Genomic DNA, 14,183 nt, shown 5'->3' with positions numbered 1-14,183 from the left:
TCCTGCAACTTCACATCTGGTGTGAGAAAGCTCTGGTCCACCGTAAGGTCCCTGCCAAACCCGACGAAACACAACGACAAGGTGGATATCACCTTCAACGGTTGTACTTCGTCGGACCCGAAGAGATGCGCGAGCTACTTTAGCCAGCAGTTTATTCTGCATCCTTCGGCTGACAGATCCAAACGTAGTGCTCCCAGACGGCTGCACAAACTGACATACAACAGTGCGCCACTTGCTTCCTCCAGCGGTGAGGTTCGGGGGGCCATCAAACACATGAAACCATCCAAAGCCATTGGCCCTGACGGACTAAACATGCTGATGCTGAAAAACTGGGTCCATTGGGAGTAGAAAATCTCATCAAGGTCTTCAACTTGTCTATGGCCACTCCCATCATTCCTAATAAGTGGAAATTAGGGAGAGTGGTCCCACTACTGAAGCCTGGGAAACCCGCCAACCATGGCGAGTCTTATCGCCCGATAACTCTCCTTTCCCCAGTAGTGAAGACTCTTGAGGCCCTTCTACTCCCACTCCACTTTAGTTGGCAACTCTGCATGGTGACAGTCGTGTAACCTGTGCGCTCCTATAAAAGTCTTGATTTTACCACGGATATTCTGAGATATAAAGAAGCTAGAAGTGGTACTGTTGGTGATCGCAGTTGTAAGGCGAAACGTTTGTACGAGTGAGTTTGAATTGGGAAATAAGCAGAGTAGCCTGGTGGTGTTTTTTTTGGTGTTCCTTTTGTTCACTTCTTCGCGCGGATCAGTGACCTACTAACTGGAAGGAGAAGCGACGTCTACCGGAAGGATCAAATACTGAAACACTTTTTTGGTTCCTGCATTAGATAAATGAGTGTTCAGACAACTGGAAGGTGAAGCGACATCTGGCGGAAGGACATCATACCAAAACGATTTTTTGGTTGGTGTATTAGCTAAATGAGGTGAAATACCATCCTATAAAAGGTAGAAGGCGCAACTAAGCATCCTGCAGAAAAGAAAAGCTGACCAGCTGTCCTCAATGGACACTAAAAACCGAACCCCAAAAATGCACAAAATGAGTACCCAAAAAGTTGGTGATTTGGATATAGAAACTCTTAAGCTTATAATCAAAGAGAATAACAATGAGATGCTTGAAAAATTAAATGAGTTAAGTGGTGATGTTGCAGAGCTAAAGAAACAAAATGAATATTTAACGCAGGAGATCGAAACAATTAAAGCTGAAAAGAATATGGTTAAAATAAGACTCGCCCAGTTGGAAGACCATATCAAAAAACAAAATTTAATTTTTAAAGGCCTAACTGTAAGTATATTGACCAAGGAGGCAGTTGATAAAGTGTGCAAGGAAGTATTACAGATAAACGACGCATCAATTGTCAAATCGACAAAGAAAAAATTAGAAAACGTCTGTCATAGCAAAATGATAAACAAAAATAACCTTAAAAGTATTAGAATTGAAAAAAATTTAAAATGTGCACAAATTAAAATTAATATTATTTCCTTTAATGTCAATGGCCTTGAAAACAAATATATCTTCCCTGCGTTTTTGGACTATGTTAAAAATCATGACCACCTAACCGAAGAGAAAATAATTGAAGCAAAGAAATATTTCCCAAATTTTGACACTTACTGGAAACCAGCAAGTCGTAGCAGCAAATTTGGAAGAGCGTCTGGGGGTTGCGTGTATGGAGTCAAAATAGAGTTGCAAAAAAGGGCATACGGCATAGTTTCAAAGCCGAAAATGGAGTAGATGTGATAAGACTCCACGTAAAGGATGGCATAATAACATTTATACCACTGTATATAAGAGGAGCAGCTTGGCACGAAGAAATTGAGGTGGTTCAGGAATTTTTCAAGGAAAACACAGAGAATATTTCAGTTGTTATGGGATATCTAAATGTTAGAGTTGGAAATATACAACAAAATATCGAAGACTTGTACGCAGCTACATTCTCAGCAGATATTGGAAAAAGGACCTCAAGAGACGCGGTATTAAATAATAGAGGCAAACATTTTATGGATTTCTGTGAAGACTATGGTCTAATTATATTGAATGGCAGAACAGCTGGTGATGAGGAAGGTAATTTGACTTACATAAGAGCAGTTGGTAATTCCGTAAACGCAGCGCAGTTTCCCAAGAAGGTTTGAAATACATTGAAAGATTCGAAGTTTAATCAAAAGTATGGTCTGACCACATGCCAATTAAATTAATATTAAAAATAAATATGGTACTAAACGAATTGGAAAACAGCAACTAATTGCGGAAAGTAGTGCTTAAAGAAAAAGATAAGATAAATTATCAATTAAATAAATATCTACTTAAATAAGTTTAAAAATGGAGGAGAAATAATGGATCTGAAGAAGCTTTCCAACGTAATAAAAATGTCAGTGCCACAGTCACCTGCCAGAAATATTAAAATCACTTTCAAAAAGGCATGGTTCAATTTCAAATATTTTAAGGCTAGGGAGGTATCCTTCAAATATCTGAATGACTTTAGAAAATCTAACATTGCAGACGATAAGCAAAAATATCTACAAGCAAATCAATTTTATAGAAATGCATGTGAAAAAGCAAAGAAAGAATATTACGAAAAAATTGAAAAACAAATCAACAAAACTGCAAATGAATGGTGGAGTTTAGCGAAGGATATAAGAAGAAAGTCATTTCAAGTTGGTACAAATATCACTGCGAACGATTTTAAATTCTATTTTCAAAGCCTACTAAACCAACCGCAATTAACAAAAGACATTTATTACGCAGCTGCGCTATGTAAAGATTAATATCTCGATAAGATATAACTTTTATGGAAGTTGAAAAAAACATTTAAATTCTATGATAAATAAAGCGCCAGGAGAAGATAGAATACCTTATGAGCTGCTAAAGTTTGCTTCGCCAGAATTTAAGTTGGATTTAACAAAGGTATACAACATAATTTTTGAGATCGGAAGAATCGATGAAACTTTTGAAAAAACGATAATTTTCCCAATTTTTAAGAAGGGAGATGTAAATGCAGCCAGTAACTATCGGGGAATATCGTTTATGAATTCTATCGCAAAGGTGTTAATGGGATTGATAAACGCAAGACTTGCAAATTGTGTAGAAAAAAACAACGTGCTCACAGAATTCCAAGCCGGCTTTAGAATAAACTATTCAACTGTAAATAACATTTATAATCCTGCGGCTATTGTACATCTAATGTTTCATGAAAATCCAAAAGTTTACGCATATTTTGTTGATTTCAAGGCGGCTTTCGACAGGGTGCCGAGGAGACCGTTGATTTATAAACTTCGACAGATGGGAATATCTAGCAAAATAACGAACCTCATAGAAAATATATACGATAATACTAGATCTGCGGTTTGGACCTAAAAAGAAGTACCGACTATTTTGAAATCTGCACTGGTGTGAAACAAGGATGTCTGTTGTCCCCATTATTGTTCACTTTATACCTAAACGATTTGCACGACTACTTAGAAGGTGGACTATTGGTTGAGGGCATGAATATACGTATTCACCTTTATGCCGATGATATTGTTCTCCTGGCGGATAACCCTAAAGTCATGCAATCCATGACTAATAACCTGGAGAAATACTGCGCTGAATGGAATATGGAAGTAAACCCAAATAAATCGGAGATGATGGTCTTTAGAAGAGGTGGACGACTTTCCCAGGCTGAAAAATGGTGGTATCAAGGTGAAGAAATTAGATTGGTGGCCGAATATAAATATCTTGGTGTCATTCTCACACCCAAAATGGCATTCGGCAAGCACTTAGAAGCCAGAAATACTTCAGCAAAAGCTAGTACTAATTGCACATGGAACGATTTTTTAGCGAAGTCATTCATTTCATTAAAATCAAAATGGGAGTTGTTCCAAGCGGTATGCAGAGCGATACAAATCTACGCAGCGCAAGTTTGGGGATATGCCTTATTCGATGAGGTAAATAAACTTCAACGTTACTTTATTAAAAGAATCCTCAAACTACCCGAGTTCACTCCAAATTATGCAATAACATTATCAAGATATAAACGACAATAACCAGAAAGTTTCTTTGTTAACCGTGCTAAATTAAATTTCTGCTCTTAAAATTGAATACAAGAACGTGGTGGCAATGCTAAATATTTTACAATCAGAAAAGCAGTTCTTAGTTGAAAAAACGGAACATATGCATTCCGAGATTAAAGCTATGCGCAAATCACACGCCGAAGATGTGGTATCTGCTATTTCCATGCTCACAAAAGAAGTTAAAGAACTCCGACGCATTGCATGCTCTTGCAAGTGTGCTAATAAAAATGTGAAAAGTGCATCAAAACAATTGTCTCCTAAGTCTGCCGTTAATTTGCCATCTACCGCTTCTTCCTTCTTCTTCGAATAAGCCAAAAGTGAAAGCGCTTACTCGTAAAATCGTTGTTGGGTCGAGCTCAAATGATGAATTAAATGTTGCGCATAGAATGAAATGGTTACACTTATGTATCTTCATTTAAGCCATCTGTAACAGCAAATAATATTATCGCCTACGTATCTAAGCATTCATCTATTAGTTCCGAAATGATATCTTGCTATAGCCTTGTAAAGAAGGATGTGGCTGTTGACTCTCTAAAGCGAGTGAACCTTAAACTAGGGGTCTTCTCAAATCATTATGACAGCTTACTAAATTCAGAGCTCTGGCCAGCTGGCGTAAAAGTACGCCCTTTCAAGTTTTTTCAAGAGCGAGTAAACAAAGAAGTGACTACTTAGGAACTGTACCTTACCAAGCAAGTAAATCAACCGCCGCAGAATTAGTTGCCTGTGCCAGGCCTAATAATCGATTAAAAATTTATTATGAAAATGCGTCCGGACTAAGAAGTAAGTCAGATGAAGTACGATTCCGAAGTTCATGTTGTGAGTATGATGTGGTGGTTATAACCGAGACTTGGCTCAACTCAAACTTTTTTGATGCTGAATTTTTCGATCCAAACATTTACATATGTATGTACGTTCTTTTTCGTAAAGACAGAGATGCTGTTAAAACTGGATGTAGCAGAGGAGGCGATGTCATTTGTCTATTGGAAGAACAGATAGACGATTCGACATTCAGCACTGTAAACGACGGCGCCCCCACTAGGGTAGTGGGCAATTGCTGCAGCTCGCCTGACATCACAATTGCTAGCGCAGGTTTGATAAATAGCATAACCTGGCGACCTATACTATCGCTTGCCCATTTACATCTCGATCGAGAAACTGCCAACTTTGTTTGCGCGGATCACCGGTCACACATCAACTTCAACAAAGCTGATTGGACCAGATTCGCGGAATTTACTGAAGATATCTTCGCCGCTCTCCCCATTCCCCCGATGTGCGCGCAGGCGACACGCATTCCGCAAAGCGATCACAGCCGCCGCGGCTTGCTTCATTCCCGCTGGAAGGATCCGGGACATACGTCCCAATTTCCCAGCAGAAGCAGCCGCTCTGGCGAACGAGCGTGATCGCCTACGATAGGCTGATCCGGGGGATCCTCGGATAAAAGATCTCAATTTGGAGATACGGCAACTGGTAACCCGATATAAGCAAATGGGAAGAGCATTTGAAGTCCTGCAACTTCACATCTGGTGTGAGAAAGCTCTGGTCCACCGTAAGGTCCCTGCCAAACCCGACGAAACACAACGACAAGGTGGATATCACCTTCAACGGTTGTACTTCGTCGGACCCGAAGAGATGCGCGAGCTACTTTAGCCAGCAGTTTATTCTGCATCCTTCGGCTGACAGATCCAAACGTAGTGCTCCCAGACGGCTGCACAAACTGACATACAACAGTGCGCCACTTGCTTCCTCCAGCGGTGAGGTTCGGGGGGCCATCAAACACATGAAACCATCCAAAGCCATTGGCCCTGACGGACTAAACATGCTGATGCTGAAAAACTGGGTCCATTGGGAGTAGAAAATCTCATCAAGGTCTTCAACTTGTCTATGGCCACTCCCATCATTCCTAATAAGTGGAAATTAGGGAGAGTGGTCCCACTACTGAAGCCTGGGAAACCCGCCAACCATGGCGAGTCTTATCGCCCGATAACTCTCCTTTCCCCAGTAGTGAAGACTCTTGAGGCCCTTCTACTCCCACTCCACTTTAGTTGGCAACTCTGCATGGTGACAGTCGTGTAACCTGTGCGCTCCTATAAAAGTCTTGATTTTACCACGGATATTCTGAGATATAAAGAAGCTAGAAGTGGTACTGTTGGTGATCGCAGTTGTAAGGCGAAACGTTTGTACGAGTGAGTTTGAATTGGGAAATAAGCAGAGTAGCCTGGTGGTGTTTTTTTTGGTGTTCCTTTTGTTCACTTCTTCGCGCGGATCAGTGACCTACTAACTGGAAGGAGAAGCGACGTCTACCGGAAGGATCAAATACTGAAACACTTTTTTGGTTCCTGCATTAGATAAATGAGTGTTCAGACAACTGGAAGGTGAAGCGACATCTGGCGGAAGGACATCATACCAAAACGATTTTTTGGTTGGTGTATTAGCTAAATGAGGTGAAATACCATCCTATAAAAGGTAGAAGGCGCAACTAAGCATCCTGCAGAAAAGAAAAGCTGACCAGCTGTCCTCAATGGACACTAAAAACCGAACCCCAAAAATGCACAAAATGAGTACCCAAAAAGTTGGTGATTTGGATATAGAAACTCTTAAGCTTATAATCAAAGAGAATAACAATGAGATGCTTGAAAAATTAAATGAGTTAAGTGGTGATGTTGCAGAGCTAAAGAAACAAAATGAATATTTAACGCAGGAGATCGAAACAATTAAAGCTGAAAAGAATATGGTTAAAATAAGACTCGCCCAGTTGGAAGACCATATCAAAAAACAAAATTTAATTTTTAAAGGCCTAACTGTAAGTATATTGACCAAGGAGGCAGTTGATAAAGTGTGCAAGGAAGTATTACAGATAAACGACGCATCAATTGTCAAATCGACAAAGAAAATCTACGAGCCAGATGGAAAAATGACGGTGCTGGCAGAAATCAGATCAGGAAAGGATATCGGAGATATTTTCAAAACCTCCAGTAAGCTTGCGGGAACAACAATCTATGTAGAAAGAGATCTTAATTTAGAGCGGCAACAAGACAAGAAAGTTATGATGCAGTTGAAAAAGGATATTATGGCGATTTCCTCTAAACATCGAATTGGCGTCCGAGATGATACGATGAAGGTAGCAAACAAATGGTTGAGATGGAATAAAGATAAAAAGAGGGTATGTGGCATGGAAGATGCAAATATTACTTCGCAACTTCTATATGAAAACAGACTTCAGAACGTTAAAACAGATTACAATATATTGTTAAGTAAAATTATTTCAAAAAATTAGAAAACGTCTGTCATAGCAAAATGATAAACAAAAATAACCTTAAAAGTATTAGAATTGAAAAAAATTTAAAATGTGCACAAATTAAAATTAATACTATTTCCTTTAATGTCAATGGCCTTGAAAACAAATATATCTTCCCTGCGTTTTTGGACTATGTTAAAAATCATGACCACCTAACCGAAGAGAAAATAATTCAAGCAAAGAAATATTTCCCAAATTTTGACACTTACTGGAAACCAGCAAGTCGTAGCAGCAAATTTGGAAGAGCGTCTGGGGGTTGCGTGTATGGAGTCAAAATAGAGTTGCAAAAAAGGGCATACGGCATAGTTTCAAAGCCGAAAATGGAGTAGATGTGATAAGACTCCACGTAAAGGATGGCATAATAACATTTATACCACTGTATATAAGAGGAGCAGCTTGGCACGAAGAAATTGAGGTGGTTCAGGAATTTTTCAAGGAAAACACAGAGAAGATTTCAGTTGTTATGGGATATCTAAATGTTAGAGTTGGAAATATACAACAAACAACTTGTACGCAGCTACATTCTCAGCAGATATTGGAAAAAGGACCTCAAGAGACGCGGTATTAAATAATAGAGGCAAACATTTTATGGATTTCTGTGAAGACTATGGTCTAATTATATTGAATGGCAGAACAGCTGGTGATGAGGAAGGTAATTTGACTTACATAAGAGCAGTTGGTAATTCCGTAAACGCAGCGCAGTTTCCCAAGAAGGTTTGAAATACATTGAAAGATTCGAAGTTTAATCAAAAGTGTGGTCTGACCACATGCCAATTAAATTAATATTAAAATTAAATATGGTACTAAACGAATTGGAAAACAGCAACTAATTGCCGAAAGTAGTGCTTAAAGGAAAAGATAAGATAAATTATCAATTAAATAAATATCTACCTAAATAAGTTTAAAAATGGAGGAGAAATAATGGATCTGAAGAAGCTTTCCAACGTAATAAAAATGTCAGTGCCACAGTCACCTGCCAGAAATATTAAAATCACTTTCAAAAAGGCATGGTTCAATTTCAAATATTCTAAAGCTAGGGAGGTATCCTTCAAATATCTGAATGACTTTAGAAAATCTAACATTGCAGACGATAAGCAAAAATATCTACAAGCAAATCAATTTTATAGAAATGCATGTGAAAAAGCAAAGAAAGAATATTACGAAAAAATTGAAAAACGAATCAACAAAACTGCAAATGAATGGTGGAGTTTAGCGAAGGATATAAGAAGAAAGTCATTTCAAGTTGGTACAAATATCACTGCGAACGATTTTAAATTCTATTTTCAAAGCCTACTAAACCAACCGCAATTAACAAAAGACATTTATTACGCAGCTGCGCTATGTAAAGATTAATATCTCGATAAAGATATAACTTTTATGGAAGTTGAAAAAAACATTTAAATTCTATGATAAATAAAGCGCCAGGAGAAGATAGAATACCTTATGAGCTGCTAAAGTTTGCTTCGCCAGAATTTAAGTTGGATTTAACAAAGGTATACAACATAATTTTTGAGATCGGAAGAATCGATGAAACTTTTGAAAAAACGATAATTTTCCCAATTTTTAAGAAGGGAGATGTAAATGCAGCCAGTAACTATCGGGGAATATCGTTTATGAATTCTATCGCAAAGGTGTTAATGGGATTGATAAACGCAAGACTTGCAAATTGTGTAGAAAAAAACAACGTGCTCACAGAATTCCAAGCCGGCTTTAGAATAAACTATTCAACTGTAAATAACATTTATAATCCTGCGGCTATTGTACATCTAATGTTTCATGAAAATCCAAAAGTTTACGCATATTTTGTTGATTTCAAGGCGGCTTTCGACAGGGTGCCGAGGAGACCGTTGATTTATAAACTTCGACAGATGGGAATATCTAGCAAAATAACGAACCTCATAGAAAATATTTACGATAATACTAGATCTGCGGTTTGGACCTAAAAAGAAGTACCGACTATTTTGAAATCTGCACTGGTGTGAAACAAGGATGTCTGTTGTCCCCATTATTGTTCACTTTATACCTAAACGATTTGCACGACTACTTAGAAGGTGGACTATTGGTTGAGGGCATGAATATACGTATTCACCTTTATGCCGATGATATTGTTCTCCTGGCGGATAACCCTAAAGTCATGCAATCCATGACTAATAACCTGGAGAAATACTGCGCTGAATGGAATATGGAAGTAAACCCAAATAAATCGGAGATGATGGTCTTTAGAAGAGGTGGACGACTTTCCCAGGCTGAAAAATGGTGGTATCAAGGTGAAGAAATTAGATTGGTGGCCGAATATAAATATCTTGGTGTCATTCTCACACCCAAAATGGCATTCGGCAAGCACTTAGAAGCCAGAAATACTTCAGCAAAATCTAGTACTAATTGCACATGGAACGATTTTTTAGCGAAGTCATTCATTTCATTAAAATCAAAATGGGAGTTGTTCCAAGCGGTATGCAGAGCGATACAAATCTACGCAGCGCAAGTTTGGGGATATGCCTTATTCGATGAGGTAAATAAACTTCAACGTTACTTTATTAAAAGAATCCTCAAACTACCCGAGTTCACTCCAAATTATGCAATAACATTATCAAGATATAAACGACAATAACCAGAAAGTTTCTTTGTTAACCGTGCTAAATTAAATTTCTGCTCTTAAAATTGAATACAGGAACGTGGTGGCAATGCTAAATATTTTACAATCAGAAAAGCAGTTCTTAGTTGAAGAAACGGAACATATGCATTCCGAGATTAAAGCTATGCGCAAATCACACGCCGAAGATGTGGTATCTGCTATTTCCATGCTCACAAAAGAAGTTAAAGAACTCCGACGCATTGCATGCTCTTGCAAGTGTGCTAATAAAAATGTGAAAAGTGCATCAAAACAATTGTCTCCTAAGTCTGCCGTTAATTTGCCATCTACCGCTTCTTCCTTCTTCTTCGAATAAGCCAAAAGTGAAAGCGCTTACTAGTAAAATCGTTGTTGGGTCGAGCTCAAATGATGAATTAAATGTTGCGCATAGAATGAAATGGTTACACTTATGTATCTTCATTTAAGCCATCTGTAACAGCAAATAATATTATCGCCTACGTATCTAAGCATTCATCTATTAGTTCCGAAATGATATCTTGCTATAGCCTTGTAAAGAAGGATGTGGCTGTTGACTCTCTAAAGCGAGTGAACCTTAAACTAGGGGTCTTCTCAAATCATTATGACAGCTTACTAAATTCAGAGCTCTGGCCAGCTGGCGTAAAAGTACGCCCTTTCAAGTTTTTTCAAGAGCGAGTAAACAAAGAAGTGACTACTTAGGAACTGTACCTTACCAAGCAAGTAAATCAACCGCCGCAGAATTAGTTGTCTGTGCCAGGCCTAATAATCGATTAAAAATTTATTATGAAAATGCGTCCGGACTAAGAAGTAAGTCAGATGAAGTACGATTCCGAAGTTCATGTTGTGAGTATGATGTGGTGGTTATAACCGAGACTTGGCTCAACTCAAACTTTTTTGATGCTGAATTTTTCGATCCAAACATTTACATATGTATGTACGTTCTTTTTCGTAAAGACAGAGATGCTGTTAAAACTGGATGTAGCAGAGGAGGCGATGTCATGATTGCAGTTCGCTGTAATCGTCACGCATCACTCATTCAATTACATGAGACTGATACTGTATTAGACCAGCTATGCGCGCGAATACGTGGTGCGCACAGTTTTCTTTATATTTGTGTGTCTTATATTCCACCCTTAAGTAATGAGTACTTGTATAAGTCGCATGTGAACAACATATTAGCCCTTCAAGATGTTATTGGGAATAACCAATTATGTGTCCTAGGGGTTTTAACTTAAGCAATATAAATTGGGTATATTTAGACAATAACGTATATCTAACGCCTTCAAACGTCAATAGTCCTACTGAATCTTTTTTTTATTGATAATTTACTGGGCATGGGTCTAACTCAGATTAATGGGCTAACTAATAGTATGAGTCGTTTACTAGATTTGATTTTTATAAGCGACAACATTAGTTCTGTTCTATCGCAGCCTTTTTCTTCTATATCGTCGATCAACGTTCACCATATTCCTTTAAAGCTTGACTTGGAATTTTTAGAATTTTTTGAATCCAGGCCCGATAGTGCTCATCCTTCCTTTAACTTTGCCAATTGTGATTTCAAAACTCTCGATAATGCCTTACTTGAAATTGATTGGCAAGTACCTCTAGGCAATATTGAAGTTGCTGAGTGTTTTGAGATATTTAAAACTTTAGTCCTTGATATATGTTCTCAACATGTTCCAATTTTTAAGCGTGTAAATTATAAGATTCCTTGGTGCACGAAAGAACTTAAGCATCATAAAAATCTGAGAAATAAGTTTTTTAAGAAGTTCAAGTTAACTAACGAAACCCGGTATTATGATTTTTTTATCCTCCACAGGAATAAGTTTCGTACTTTTAATAAGTCTTTGTATAAGGAATTCATTCACAAATTTGAGCTTAATATAAAAAGTAATCCGAAGAATTTTTGGCGATATATTAAATCGATTAAAAAGGCATCTTCTATTCCTAATTCTGTTTTTATAGAGACGTAACTGCCTGCTCTGTCAGCGATCCAGCGAATTTATTTGCTGATTTCTTTTCATCTAACTTCGTGTCTGATGAAGATATTCAGGAAGAACATTTGGCTGCCATTCGCCATAATTTCTTGGGTAAAGTGTCTTCTTCAGTTGACTTTGGTTCGCTTGTTCTATCAGATGATGATGTCATTGAGGGATTGTTAAAGATTAAAAACTCGGCCCATTCGGATGTAGACGGGCTTTCTGTAACTTTGTTTAAAAATTGTCGGTCTTTGGTTCAACCTCTTAAACTAATTTTTAACAAATCCTTGGCCGAAGGAATATTTATCGATGATTGGAAGCTGACTTCGGTCACTCCTATTTTCAAAAGCGGTAATAAAAGCGATATTGTAAATTACAGACCAATTTCCAAATTATCTGCTGTATCTAAACTCTTTGAGTGCGTTGTTAAAGACAAGTTATATTTTAGTGTTAAAGGTCTAATTAGTCCACGTCAGCATGGTTTTGTAGCTGCAAGATCTACCTTATCTAACTTATCCGTTTTTTCTGATGATTGCCACGCAGGCTTTCAGAATGGTTTCTAAACTGACGCGATATACATGGATTTTTCTAAAGCCTTTGATAAAATCTCCCATACAATTTTAGTAACTAAATTGGCTTGTCTTGGTTTTCATTCAACTTTCCTTGATTGGATTCGGTCCTATTTAATAAAGAGATGCTGCTCTGTAGTTATCGATGGTGTTTCTTCGAAAGACTACACTGCCCCCTCTGGTGTACTTCAGGGTAGTATTTTAGGGCCTTTGTTATTTATTTTGTTTATTAATGATATTTATTCGTGTTTTTCCTTCGCTAATTTTCTTCTCTATGCTGATGATCTAAAAGTGTACGCTGAAATAAGAAATTCTACTGATTCAGCCGCCCAACAGTCTGAGTTGAATAATTTATTTTCCTGGTGCCTTATTAATCGTCTATTTCTTAATATTGAAAAATGTCATAAAATCACATTCTCTAAGCTTCAAAACCCCCTCAGCACCTCTTATCATATCAATTATACATATCTTGCTTCGTCTGATGTGATAAAAGATTTAGGGGTTTTCTTTGATTCAAAGCTTAATTTTATCACGCACCTAAATTATGCCCTTTCCAATTCTCTTGCTATGCTCGCATTTGTTAGACGTCACTCATCGCACTTCACTGATCCATATACTCTTAAGATTTTATACTCTGCGTTTGTGCGGTCCAAATTAGATTATGCCTCTTTTATTTGGAGACCTTATCATGCAGTTCATATAAATCGAGTGGAGAGGGTTCAAAAAATTTTTGTGCGTTTCGCGCTACATTCACTCAATTTCTCAGACCCCAAACCGTCATACGTCTCACGCTGTCGTTTGATTAGTCTCTGTCCATTAAGTGACAGAGGTACGTTTCAGGCAGTTTCTTTTATCTTCGATCTCGTTCTGGACTAATTGACTGCCCGCTTCTTCTAGAAAGAATACATTTTAATGTTCCTTGCAGGAACGTTCGCCGTATCAAAATTTTTCATGTTGGCGTTAGAAGGACATTATATAGTTCCAAAGCGCCTCTTGGTAGAACGCTGTCTGACATTAACTATCTCGCCTCCCTTTTGGATCTAGACTTTTCCAGGGCGAAACATGTATTTAATACCCAATTAAAAAATTTCTTCCTTTGTAAGAATTCTAAATAATTACCAAGTATATTTTGTTAATTTAGTTTCCCAAGCTTTAATTTTGTTAATTATTTCTATATATTGTATATATAAATACTCTTAGTTCTATGTAGTCTGTAAGAAACTTTGTATTTCTTGTCTTACTAAAATGAATAATCCTCCTCTTTAAGTTATAAGAAATTTTATCTTTTTCTTTTACTCACTACAATTGAAGCTAGTTAATTATAAGTTTAATTTTACTTTGATTAATGATTTAGCATTTAATCTGTTTTCATAGTCTGTAAGAAATACTGTATTTTTTAGACTATTAATTGAATTAAATAAATAAATAATATAGAAGATAGCCACATGTATTCTTTAGAATTACACATGAAGTATACCTGGAAAACTATTTATAAATATAATTGCAACAGACTCCCACACAAATTAACACAAGGCATCTTAAGTAAAAATGTGTTTTGGCTTAATCATCTGAACGACATGGGAATGGAGTTCGGTCTGAAGTTTGAAGAAAACATCACCGCTATAGACTGGCAAGATCGCTGTGTGCAACTTCTTACCGAAATTAAAATAA

The sequence above is a fragment of the Anastrepha ludens genome, chromosome X (genome assembly GCF_028408465.1).
Source record: "Anastrepha ludens isolate Willacy chromosome X, idAnaLude1.1, whole genome shotgun sequence".
Classification (NCBI taxonomy): Eukaryota; Metazoa; Arthropoda; class Insecta; order Diptera; family Tephritidae; genus Anastrepha; species Anastrepha ludens.
Note: the sequence above shows the minus strand (reverse complement) of the source record.